This window comes from Pseudophryne corroboree, chromosome 2 (genome assembly GCF_028390025.1).
Source record: "Pseudophryne corroboree isolate aPseCor3 chromosome 2, aPseCor3.hap2, whole genome shotgun sequence".
Classification (NCBI taxonomy): domain Eukaryota; kingdom Metazoa; phylum Chordata; class Amphibia; order Anura; family Myobatrachidae; genus Pseudophryne; species Pseudophryne corroboree.
Genome location: NC_086445.1, coordinates 939,970,451 through 939,983,198, shown reverse-complemented (window position 1 = coordinate 939,983,198; position 12,748 = coordinate 939,970,451). Strand labels below are relative to the sequence as shown.

The 12,748-nt window shown below is 44.7% G+C and overlaps 1 long non-coding RNA gene across 1 annotated transcript; it reads right to left on the bottom strand.

Annotated features, from left to right (window-relative positions):
* Nucleotides 1-1,827: 1,827 nt before the first annotated feature.
* Nucleotides 1,828-7,041, bottom strand: LOC134986823 (uncharacterized). The gene is made up of 3 exons (XR_010192601.1): nt 6,996-7,041; nt 5,809-5,893; nt 1,828-4,046 (listed from the first exon to the last, which is right to left on the bottom strand). It is a non-coding gene; the product is annotated as an uncharacterized LOC134986823 (long non-coding RNA).
* Between the last annotated feature and the right edge of the window lie 5,707 nt (nt 7,042-12,748).

The following is a 12,748-nucleotide window of genomic DNA, read 5'->3' as shown; positions in this document are numbered from 1 at the left end:
CAGTGTGCTTTATTGTGGGGACTGGGGACCACCAGTATATAATTAATTATACTTATAGTAGTACAGTACAGTAGGCCATTGCTGTATCTTGCAGCTCTGTGTCACTGCAAGTATCCATTCCATATCTGTGCTGCATTTTTGTGAGCAGTATATAGTATTACAGTGCAGCATTTTGGTGACCGAACAGTATATAGTTGTGTACAGTAGGCCATTGCTGTATCTTGCAGCTCTGTGTCACTGCAAGTATCCATTCCATATCTGTGCTGCATTTTTGTGAGCAGTATAAAGTATTACAGTGCAGCATTTTGGTGACCCAACAGTATATAGTTGTGTACAGTAGGCCATTGCTGTATCTTGCAGCTCTATGTCACTGCAAGTATCCATCCATTCAATTTTCTTCCAGTGATTTGGACCAATAATACCATTGATTAGAACAAATAATTCCAGTGATTTTGTCATTTTCTTCCAGTGATTTGGACCAATAATACCATTGATTAGAACGAATAATTCCTGTGATTTTGTCATTTTCTTCCAGTGATTTGGACCAATAATACCATTGATTAGAACGAATAATTCCAGTGATTTTGTCATTTTCTTCCAGTGATTTGGACCAATAATACCATTGATTAGAACAAATAATTCCTGTGATTTTGTCATTTTCTTCCAGTGATTTGGGCCAATAATACCATTGATTAGAACGAATAATTCCAGTGATTTTGTCATTTTCTTCCAGTGATTTGGACCAATAATACCATTGATTTGAACAAATAATTCCTGTGATATTGAGGTGTTTGTGTCGCTTAGCTTAGCCGTCCAGCGACCACAGTGCACCTCTTTTTCTCTTTTCTTTGCATCATGTGCTGTTTGGGGCCAATTTTTTTAAGTGCCATCCTGTCTGACACTGCAGTGCCACTCCTAGATGGGACAGGTGTTTGTGCCACCCTCTTGGGTCGCTTTGCTTAGTCATCCAGCGACCTTGGTGCAAATTTTAATACTAAAAATAGTATTGTGAGGTGTGAGGTGTTCAGAATAGACTGGAAATGAGTGGAAATTGTGGTTATTGAGGTTAATAATACTATAGGATCAAAATTACCCCCAAATTCTATGATTTAAGCTGTTTTTGATGGTTTTTTTTTTAAAAAACACCCGAATCCAAAACACACCCGAATCCGACAAAAAATTTTCAGGGAGGTTTTGCCAAAACACGTCCGAATCCAAAACACGACCGCGGAACCGAATCCAAAAGCAAAACACAAAACCCGAAAAATTTCCGGTGCACATCTCTAGTGTGGTTGCATCTGATGCGACCATGCCAGGCAAGTGGTTAATAATATTTGTGAAATATAATTATTAGACACCACTGTGAATTACCGCCACCTGTATAAAATCACTCCGTATGCAGCCTTGTGCTTTGTCACAGCAGCTTTTAATATCTGTAATTTACATTATGAAGTACATAATCTCATAGATAAGATATAATTTAAAAACAATACTCAAAAGGAAACCTGCATTTTAATAGTTCCAGGGTTGGATAAAAACAGTTTTTTTTTAAAAAAAGAGAGGGGGGGGGGGGTCAGTTTAAACTGATTTTTATGGTTTTTAAACCATTTTTTTTTTTTTCCACTAATGTTTTAATGGGAAAAAATGGAATCATGAATTAGAGACCTCGATCAACCATGTTTTAATACTTTTTAATGTCATTAGGCTTTGATTTGAGTTATTTTACATATTTCAATAAACCACATTTTTATAGCTTATTATTCCTATAACATCTGAATATATGTAGATAGACTAAACATATTATTACATACAAAGTACACTCATAGATACAGTAGATGAAATTGAAAATAAGAACAACAAATGAATGTTAAGCATTAGTCTTACTGTTATTATAATTAAATCTGAATAGTTATACAAAATGGAAAATGCAAAAGCACTTTTCAGGGAAACACACACAAAGGAAGAGTTAAGCATAAGCATTGGCCATGTCACTGGCATTGAGCATTATGAATAAAAACACTTTTTTTAGTATAATAGGCTTTTTTTAATAAGTCGTGGCGCCGTGCCTGTACTAACAGCATAATAAAAAAACCAGAGTGGTTTTTACAAAAAAACAAAACAAAAAAACATTTGATTTAAACCAGCCAACCCTGAATAATTCTATAGAATGTAATGTAACTACTATTCTATCTTGATAATTGGATCTAGTCATGCGGACAGCACTCGGGATCCCCGCGGACACCGTGCCGAAGCCGGGATCCCGCCCGCTTACCAGCCCGGCAGTCCATGACACCCATAGAGTGGGAATATGACCTGTGGCGAGCACAGCGAGCTCGCAAGAGGCTTTGTTGCGCTCGCCTTTCCTCTCCCCCCCCCCCCCCTCTTCCCGGGCCGGCATTCTGCTACCGGGATTCCAGGCATACCTCTCAACTTTGCTGGCATCTAACGAAGGGCTTCAGCGTGCGGCCGAAATTAGGAGGCATGGCCTACAGAAAAGAGGGCATGGCCTCGCAGCAAGTGCTGCGATCACAAGCCACGCCCCCATTTTCATCATTATGGGGCATGGACAGCACTGTGAGAGCTGCTGGCCATGCCCCTTGTCCCTCTCTGCCAGGAATAGACGCTGTGCGCATGCGCACAGCGTCTATTCACTGCTGCTCTCTTCAGAGCAGCGAGTGACGGGGAGGGATCTCCCAACTGCCCCCCCACTCGTAGGACATTGCGACCCGCGGGTGGGTCAGCGGGACAGACTGGGGAAAACGGGACTGTCCCGCCAAAATCGGGACAGTTGGGAGGTATGTCCCAGGGTCGGTATGCTGACCACCGGGATCCTCAGCGCCAGTCTCCCAGTCCCAACACTTGATAATGGGTGTCATACAGCAGACATTACTATACACAATTTATTTTTATATGTAATAGATAAAGCTTACATTAAAGAGAATATTACAAATGTATATATAAACTACTGTTTGAGAGTGTTCAGGCAAGTGACACTCTGGGGGTCATTCTGAGTTGATTGCTCGCTAGATACTTTTAGCAGCCGTGCAAACGCATAGTCGCCACCCACGGGGCAGTGTATTTTCACTTTGCAAGTGTGCGAACGCCTTTGCAGCCAAGTGCAGCAAAAACATTTTGTGCCGTTTCAGAGTAGCTCTGAACTTACTCAGCCCTTGCGATCACTTCAGTTTTTTTGGTGCCGGAATTGACGTCAGACACCCCCAGAAAATGTTCAGTTGACACCCATAAACGCCCTCTTTCTGTCAATCACCTTGCGTTCGGCTGTATGAATGGAATCTTCGCTAAATCCATTGCCCAGCACAGATCCTCTGTGTACCCGTATGATGCGCCTGCGCATTGCAGTGCATACGCAAGCGTAGTTTTTAATTTTTTTTTTTTACCTAATCGCTGCGCTGCAAAAATCGGCAGCAAGCGATCAACTCGGAATGACCCCCTCTGTTCTACAAGGTAATGTGTTAGTCTTGCAGAAACTAATTAGTGTGCAGGTGGATGTGTTATGTCAGTAAAAGTCTGTGTCATGCTCTAAAAATCAAGTGGGTGCTACAATGACTCCAACTGTACTGGCATTACATTGAGCATGCAAATATTTTTTTTAAAGAAGCTCCTCTTCCTTTGGGTGAAGCCTGTTTTTAATAAATAATTAATTTTTCATAATTTGATGATTTGCAGAGGGACCATTGCAGGCAGATTTCTAACACTACTTATTGTTCTAGTGAGGCGTCTTTAACAGTTCTTACAGCTTACAATCAGGACAGTCCACCTGAACTTCCGGCATCCGCAGGAATCAGAACCATAGCTTAGCTTTTACCGCCAGGCTCTGATTCCAAAGCGAGTCAAATATCATCTTACCGGCGTTGGATCTTGTGTGTTTTGCATTTGATTTAAGTTCCTCCCGCTGTGATTCGGACGTCATTGCGCACATGACTGCCACAGAGCTGTGTGCTGACGGTCTGTGCTGGTGAATTGATGACTGCTTGGCTGACCTATCTGTCCATTCAGGCTCCTTAGTGTTGTTAATATTTGCTGAGCTATATACAGTAAATAATAGTCAGTTAGCAAGTAATAGATTTTTTTATTTTTTAAAGTGCAGGAGCTTGGAAGTTACATATTTTGTCTAAGTGTGTCACATTGGTGCTGTGTAATCCTAAGTGTCACACTGATGCTGAGCATTAACCATTGGTGCATCTGCATATTGGTGAAGTATTTTTTGTTTATTTATTTCACTGCCTACAGTGCAGCTACAGCCCAGAGCTCCATATGAGCATAGGCGTGCGCACGGGGGGTGCCTGGTGCACACAGGCACCACCTAATGTCCAGCACCCCCCACACGCCACGCCTGCAGCACAGTGATCGCCTGCCGAGCCTGCTGCTCATTGCTGTGTCCTCCTGCGCTGCCAGTAGCGGATTTACTGCTATGCAGACCTGACAGAATATTTTTTTCTTCAGCTGGAGGAGCTCAGGCAGTCTGGGCAGTGGGCTCCTCTCTTAACTCACACGCCGTACTGCATCAGCATCTGCCGCATCTCTGCTTAACCCCCTCCTCCTGCATCTCTGATATCCCCCCTCCTCCTGCGTCTCTTGCCGGGCTGCAGTGACCCCACCAGAGCCACTACACATCCCACCGTGCCTGACTGGAGGGACTGAGGAGCCTCCTCCCAACCTCCAGGTAAACTGCTCTCCCACTCCCTCCCTCCCATGCCCCTCTCTCTATCTTCCCCCAAAGCCTCTTTCTCTCACCATGCTCCTTCAACCTTCATGCCCTTTCTCTCCATGCTCTCTCTCGCTAAGTTGTGCTGTAGTTTAGGGTCACATTTGCTCAGTAGTGAGTGCTACTGCAGTGAGTAATATTATGGAGAGTGTGCATAAATGGCTGCATTGCATTTTACACTTTCGGCTCATACCGTGTGGCATAATGTGAATTTTCGCTCATACCATGTGACGTAATGTAAATTTCGACTCATACTGTGTGGTGTAATGTGAATGTGGCTCATGCTGTGTGGTGAAATGTGAATTTCGTGTCATACCATGTGGTGTAACGTGAATTTCGGCTCATACCATGTGGCATAATGTGAATTTTCACTCATACCATGTGACGTAAAGTAAATTTCAGCTCTTACTGTGTGGTGTAATGTGAATGTAGCCCCTATCATAATATTAAATGGAGAAACAAGGGGGGATAGTTCAAATGTACCACTGTGTATATTGAAATACTGTGGACAAGTGTAAATAAATGAATTATACTGTATATATATAACTTTAGATGTTTAATTATAATAAGGATTAAAGCCCGGTCTATGAAATATAGTGTGCAACCCGGGACCACAGGAGTTGGAATAATACCCAGGCACGAGGGGCTGGAGGGAGACTTCGAGAAGCCCCTCGCGCAAAGGAGGAGATCGATCGCGTGTGGGGAGGAAAGAGAGGACGGTTGGTGGCGCAGAGAGAGAGGAGATAGCAACGGTGACGGAGGAAGGGGTGAGCGGCGAGGACCGGGAGGAGAGGTGATAATCATACGGAGTAAGAGGGAAGGTTACCTCTAGCCGCGGGACCGCAAGATCGATCCATGGGAGGAGTAGTGAGAGAGAGCTGGGCGCCCTCGTAAACAGTGGTGCCGGAGGATCGTCAGTGAGAGAGGTCCTGGAGAGTTCATCCGCCTGAAAGTCAGCGCCGGCTATCGCAGGCAGAGGTACGCAGCATAGCGGGGGGTTGCTGCTGTTCCCTCCATGAAGAGAGAAAGTGCAGGATAGGAGATAAGAGTGAGTGCCTCCGGTAGACAGAGGGGACACGTACCTGCAGATTTAGTGGATATAGTTGCGGTATTGGCAAGTCGGGGGAGGAGTCCAGTGGCAGAAGCGTCACAGCAGAAAGGAGGACTCTGTCAATTAACAAAGATAGGAGAGAAACCAGTGAGTGGGAGAGTCTATCGAGGCAATACACCCCAGAGGGCTGCAATTAGCCTAAACTCCACCCGTTATATTGGAGACAAGGAGGGGGTGAACTCCCATCTCAACTTCCATTTGGCTGCCCAGGGAGGAGGATGCGGATAGGACTGTGAGTAACTGGCAACAGCCCCTCATCTTCAGCCTAGGGAGTAGAGACAGCACGGCCTAGGAGTATACACCCAGGGCATACTTTAGAGTTATATACTTATGCTTATGAACCCGACCACACTTAACAAGAGAAGTATAAGTGCCGTATAATCATAACATTATTACAGTTAGACTTCTATATTATCACACACTGTGCCCCATCAGATTCGAGGAAGGAACAGTTATCAGAACTGATAAGGAAAGGTGGCTAGGTCAACCTGATGCTGAATGGAAAGACATTATAATTCAGGTGATAAACCGTCACGGTATCCTAGTGCCTGGCCCATATCTCACCTCACCGATAATGGACACCTGTCACAGGAGCACTGAGGAGCCCCGATTATCCCCTCCACATAGGTCTCTTTGATTGGCTGCTGCACAGCTGTAAAGTAGGAGCCGCTCTCCGCCGGATTAAAATACAGAATACTAGATCGGGCAGTAACACCATCATCAGGGACTGTGACTAGGGAAGGACAGTTCGCAAGCCGCAAGGAAGTACCAGTTCCCTTCAGTACGATAAATGTTAGTGTATTATCACCGAGAAGTACATAAAATTGACTGCCTTAGTATAATTACACCAACTGAACCTGAACTTATCTAGTTATCCTGGGCCCCAACATGTGCACCAACGGTATACTTGAATAAACTATTCTGCTAAACTATTAACTGTATGCGCAGCGACTAACACGGTACCTTTTCTTTATAGAGTCGTTTTTTTGATACGGTTTTTTTTTTGTGATGCATGCAATTTGATTGTATAGAGGGGGAGGGCATAGATGATGAACCTACTATTTACCATTACTTAGATAAAATATACTAAAAGTTCAATACTGTGGCAGATTTATTCCCTAGTAAGGGGTATTGTATTCTTGATCTTTTAACACTTACCTGTACCTGGTGATTCCGGTGGAAGGTTGTTTCCGAAGAGGAGCTGGAAAACGAAGAATACCGACATTAGACAACCCCTTGGTAGGTGTATACATTACCATAACATCACTAGGTTAACTGGAAACATTAACAAAGGGCTTTCCCAAGCTAGCCCCAACAATATCAAAATTATATCAACAGCTTGGGTGGAGGCACGACTGGTATCTAATATTTCGTAACTCTAGTGTCTCAAGTGGTAACGATTGGGAGAGGGTTACATCTGGAGGCACTGCTGAGATCCTAAGACCTAGGTCTCCTGTTGCGCAATAAGTAGGATGGAAGGGGTAGGAAAGGAAGATATCTTCCGTTGGTGTAGGGAAAAGGAGATAAATGTCGAAAGCAGTTTTGGGTTAACTGGAAATTTGACGAGTGCTAGCGATGAGAGCATCATTAATTCAGTCAAGTTTTTGTATGGAGTAAGTGACCCGTGTATTGTGGATAAATGGAAAGGGTTAAATGGTAATATTACAGCAGTATTAATCAACAATAAGAAATTGATAGACCCAGTGTTGCTGCCCAGTATGGTGGTGGTGGATGGAGTCCCAGGTTGGAAAGTACATTTGGTATGGCCTGAGTGGAAACTCAGCGGGACAGGAACAGCTACCCCGGGTGAAGAGCAGGGGACAGGGGAGCCAAATATCTAATCTACTGGGGACACTGTTCCACCACCCATTGCAGACACCGAAGTATCCACGCAACATGATTACGTAATTGAAAGTAAAGTGGATACAGTAGTGGGCAAAATGGTTAGTCATTTGGAGAGATGGCACTTTGAAGGGGGATATCGACGCCTTAGGATATTTTTGGGAATCACCCCGATTCCAGCTGGAGAGGAAACATATGAATTGTGGAGAGAGGCGGCCACCCAACATTCGGTGAAATGGCAATGCCCTGACCATGTAAAACGACAGAGGGTGGTGGAAGGCCTGAGGGGGCCAGCTATGGGGGTAATTCAAGCTACACGAAGAAGCAACCCAAAAGCCACCCTGAAAGACTATCTGGAGTCCTTGGATTTCTCTTTTGGTACAATGGAAGATGTCGGAGATCTTTTAGCTCGACTGAACCATACCTATCAAGAACTTCGGGAAACCTTGACTCATTATGTGTACCGGGTAGATAGACTCATTTATAAAATAGATGACAAAGGGGGCATCGATAAAGATACAGTTGATAGCCGGAGACTGACGCAAGTACTAAAAGGAGCGTTAACCAACAATCCTGTAGCACAACGATTGAGATGCACCATGGCTGCGGCCCGGCCCCCTACTTTGAATGAACTAGTTAAAGAAGTGAAGTTAGAGGAGGTGCAAATTGAGAATAGGGAGAAAACCATCAAGAAGGTAAAAGTAGTGATACCGGCAAATGAACCACCATCCATTGACGAACAGTTATTGAAGCTCATTGAAGAACAAAATAAGAAACTTGAACAGTTAATAGCACTCCAGACGGTTAATCCATACAATCAGGTTTTGATTCCTGGATGTGATCGAGGAATGAGGTCAGGAAGAGAGAACCGACCTCCAATAATTTGTTATAGCTGTGGGCAAGCGGGTCATCGGTCATTCGAATGCCCTATGAACGGAAACAGTAACCGGAGGAATGGAAGTAGCAGTAATTATCAGAGGAGAAACTTACCTCTGGAAAACTCCAACGGGAGTGCTGTGAACCCCTCACAGGCTCCCCAATAATTACCGTTCATGCCATGGGGAGTGCTCAGTAATCCCCGGGGATTCCCGAGACTCTGATGGGCAATGCACCTAGAACCAAGGCTATGATTAATGGACATGCCTGTAATGTTCTGTTAGACAGTGGCTCCCAAATTTCCATAGTATTCGAATCCTGGTACCAGACTAACCCAATGAGTGGGCTCACCATCTGGGGGTTGAGCGAGCAAAAGTACCCTTATTTGGGGTATATCATCACACAAATTACATTTGAGCCTGGGCTGATATCCCCCAATGAGACGGTCCCATTTGTAGCCTTGGTTTGTCCAGACTCCCCTGGAGACAACGGGGAGTTACCAGTTATTGTAGGGACTAATACCAACATGTTTAAAAGCCTAATAAAATGGTGCGATAGGCAGAATATGAAAAGTGTGATAGTCGAGACGAGCCGATCGGAAGAACCTCTGATCCCATGCAAACGGGTGGATGCTAACTTTTCAGACTCGTGGGTGAGAAAATTGGAGTCCTGTTTCCAAGGGAGTGACATAGACCCCCACAACAAAGTGCTACTGTTGGAACAATTACAGCAGAGAGAGGCAGTATTCTCAAAAAGTGAGTTGGATCTAGGGACCGCCAAGGATGTAGAACATCGGATTAAATTGTCTGACGAGACCCCATTCAGGGAGCGATCTCGTCGATTGGCCCCCGCTGATTTCGAAGACGTCAGGACCCATTTGCGTAACCTCTTAAAGAATCAGGTGATTGCCGATTCGGAAAGCCAATATGCCTCCCCCATCGTGGTGGCCCGAAAGAAGAGTGGCGAGATCCGGCTGTGCATTGATTATCGGACGTTAAGTCAATGTACGGTACCGGACCAATATACTGTCCCCAAAATTGAAGAAGCTCTCGACTGTTTTCAAGGAAGTCAATGGTTTTCCGTACTAGATTTACGATGCGGGTATTATCAAATCCCAATGAACGACAATGATAGAGCAAAGACGGCGTTCATCTGTCCCATCGGATTTTTCGAATTCCTAAAAATGCCCCAGGGTATAACCGGAGCGACTGCCACCTTTCAGCGGACCATGGAAAAGACGGTGGGCGACATGTGCTACCGCGAGGTCCTAGTTTATTTGGACGACATCATAGTCTTCGGTAAAACCCTGGAAGAACACAACGAACGGCTCTTGAAAGTATTGGACCGACTTCAACGGCGAGGTTTGAAACTCTCCATTGAGAAATGCCAGCTATGCCGGTCCAAGGTGAAGTACCTGGGACATATTGTCAGCAGACAGGGGATAGCCACGGATCCTGATAAGGTAGCTACCGTTAGGAATTGGCCACGACCAAACACCCTTAAAGAACTGCGATCTTTTTTAGGGTTTTGTGGCTATTATAGAAAATTTGTCCCTAAATACTCTAAGCTAGCCAGACCATTGACGAATCTGACCAAAGGATATCCCCTGAGTACTACCAAAGGAAAGATTACTTCACAAAAGAGAACGGAGTACTTTTGTCCCAGGGAACCCTTTGGAAATAGGTGGAATGAGGAATGTGAAGAAGCCTTTACCAATCTAAAGGAACAACTGTCACAGTCGCCAGTGCTAGCTTATGCTGACCCGGAGCTTCCCTATGAGGTACATATTGACGCCTCCCTGGACGGCATTGGGGGAGTACTGTACCAATGGAGGGAAGATCATCTAAGAACAATTGCGTACGTAAGCCGGGGGTTATCTGGGAGTGAATGGAATTACCCAGCCCACAAATTAGAATTTTTGGCACTGAAATGGGCCATTAGTGAAAAAATCCACGATTATCTATACGGAGCATCTTTTACCGTATGTACTGATAATAATCCGTTAACATACATTAAGTCGACTGCCAAGCTGGATGCTACTGGTCACCGATGGCTGGCGGCTCTGTCTAACTACAACTTTACCATCAAATATAGGCCTGGTGTCAACAATAAGGATGCGGACGCATTGTCTAGAAGGGCTCACAATGAAGTGTCTTCACCCCTGGAAGAATGGATCGAGGTCCCGGCGGCGGCAGTAAAAGGCATATGTCAATGGGTTAAAATAAACCCAAGTGCTTCTTTAGCAGGGATAGTTCATACAGGAGCCTCCGCACAAGTTGAGCCAATCGGCGATGGAAGGCTTGGAAATGGTGAAGCTGGATCAATTATCACAAGAGCAACGAGATGATACCCATATTGGTCCTATATATCAGTATTTGGAAAACTCAGGGCCCATGATCTCCTGTTCTGGCCTATCTCGGGAAACCAGAGTGTTGTGGCGACAGGTCAAGCGACTAAAGATAAGGAAGGGAGTGCTGTATAGAAAGACCAGAAAGGTAGACGGCATTAATAGACTACAGACAGTATTACCCTCCAAATATAAATCGATGGTATTGGATGAGTTACATAATCATCATGGTCATGTGGGGCAAGAAAAGACCCTGGGATTGATAGCTGAGAGATTCTTCTGGCCTTTCATGAAGAGAGATGTAGAACAGTTCTGCAAATCGTGTGGAAACTGTGTACTGAGGAAAACGCTACCCTGCAATGCGGCCCCTCTTATCAATTTAAAGATCTCAGGACCCTTCGATTTAGTGTGTATCGATTTCTTATCCTTAGAAGGACCAGATGGACGTGAAAGTAATGTATTAGTAGTCACCGATCACTTTACCAGGTATGCGCAAGCATATGTGACAGTAAATCAAAAGGCAGTGACGGTGGCTCGTACTCTGTGGGAGAAATTTTTCGTCCACTATGGGCTGCCTGCACGAATTCATTCCGACCAGGGACGGGAGTTTGAAAGTAATTTAATTAAAGAATTGTGCTACTGTTGCGGCATAAAAAAATCTAGAACTACACCGTACCATCCGCAAGGGGATCCACAACCCGAAAGATTCAACTGGACTTTATTAAATATGTTGGGAACGTTGAATGAAAAACAAAAGCGGTTATGGAAACAACATATCACGTATCTAGTTCATGCCTATAACTGTACCAGGAATGATGCAATGGGGTATAGTCCATATCTACTTCTGTTCGGTCGGGAGGCACGGCTACCCATAGATGTGTGCTTACCTACACAAATTAACCCTTCTTCCTGGGGTTCTCATTCCCATTACTTGAGACAGTTACAGCAACAATTGCAAGAAGCCTATACCCTGGCTCGAAATACTGCCGAGAAAATGGGGGAGAAAATAGGATACATCACGATCGAAAAGTGATAGAGCATTGTTTACAACCCGGGGACAGGGTATTGATCAAACTGCTAGGAGTGCCCAGACGGCAGAAGCTCAAGAATAGATGGAAAACCGACCCCTATATAGTAGTGAAGCAACTACCTAATATTCCAGTATATCAGCTCATTCCGGAGAAGGGAGAAGGTGCTGTAGTGACTTATCATCGGCAACATATATTACCTATTGCACAAAACATTAGATTGGATGAGTCAGAGACTGGACCTCCAAAGGGGCAATCCAAACCAGCACCTGCATCATCAACCCTGTTGACACACTACCCAGAGGAAGAGGATAGTGATCCGGAAGAGGTACCATTTGGAAATGGGATATATTATAAAGACAAGGGGTGTATGGAATCTGGTAGTACAATGTCATCAACATGGGAACAGCCTGCCTTACAATCAACCGCTCCAGAGGGGGAAGTAACCGATACAGGTGGGAAGCAGAAAGGGGCATTGGAGGAAAGCCCTTGGTCTGAAGAGGATAATAATAGTCCTATTAGAAGATTTATTAATGAGGAGGACAATGCGAGTAGTGATTTAAATCTTAGGCACTGGGTCAGCTCACCCAGGCCCCAGAGAATAAGAAGACCACCCGAATACTTACCTATGAACACTTGGGTATGCCTACCGAGGTACCTTTGACTATTCATCCCAGTGTAGTAATGTCATGGCCTTATTTCGGATATGGAGTTGATAGGGGGTAAAACAATGTGGGATAGGATACTTCGTGTCCAATATAAGTAAAAGATGGGGATACCAATTCCACTTGGAAGGGGTAAGTTGGAATCCCCAGGGG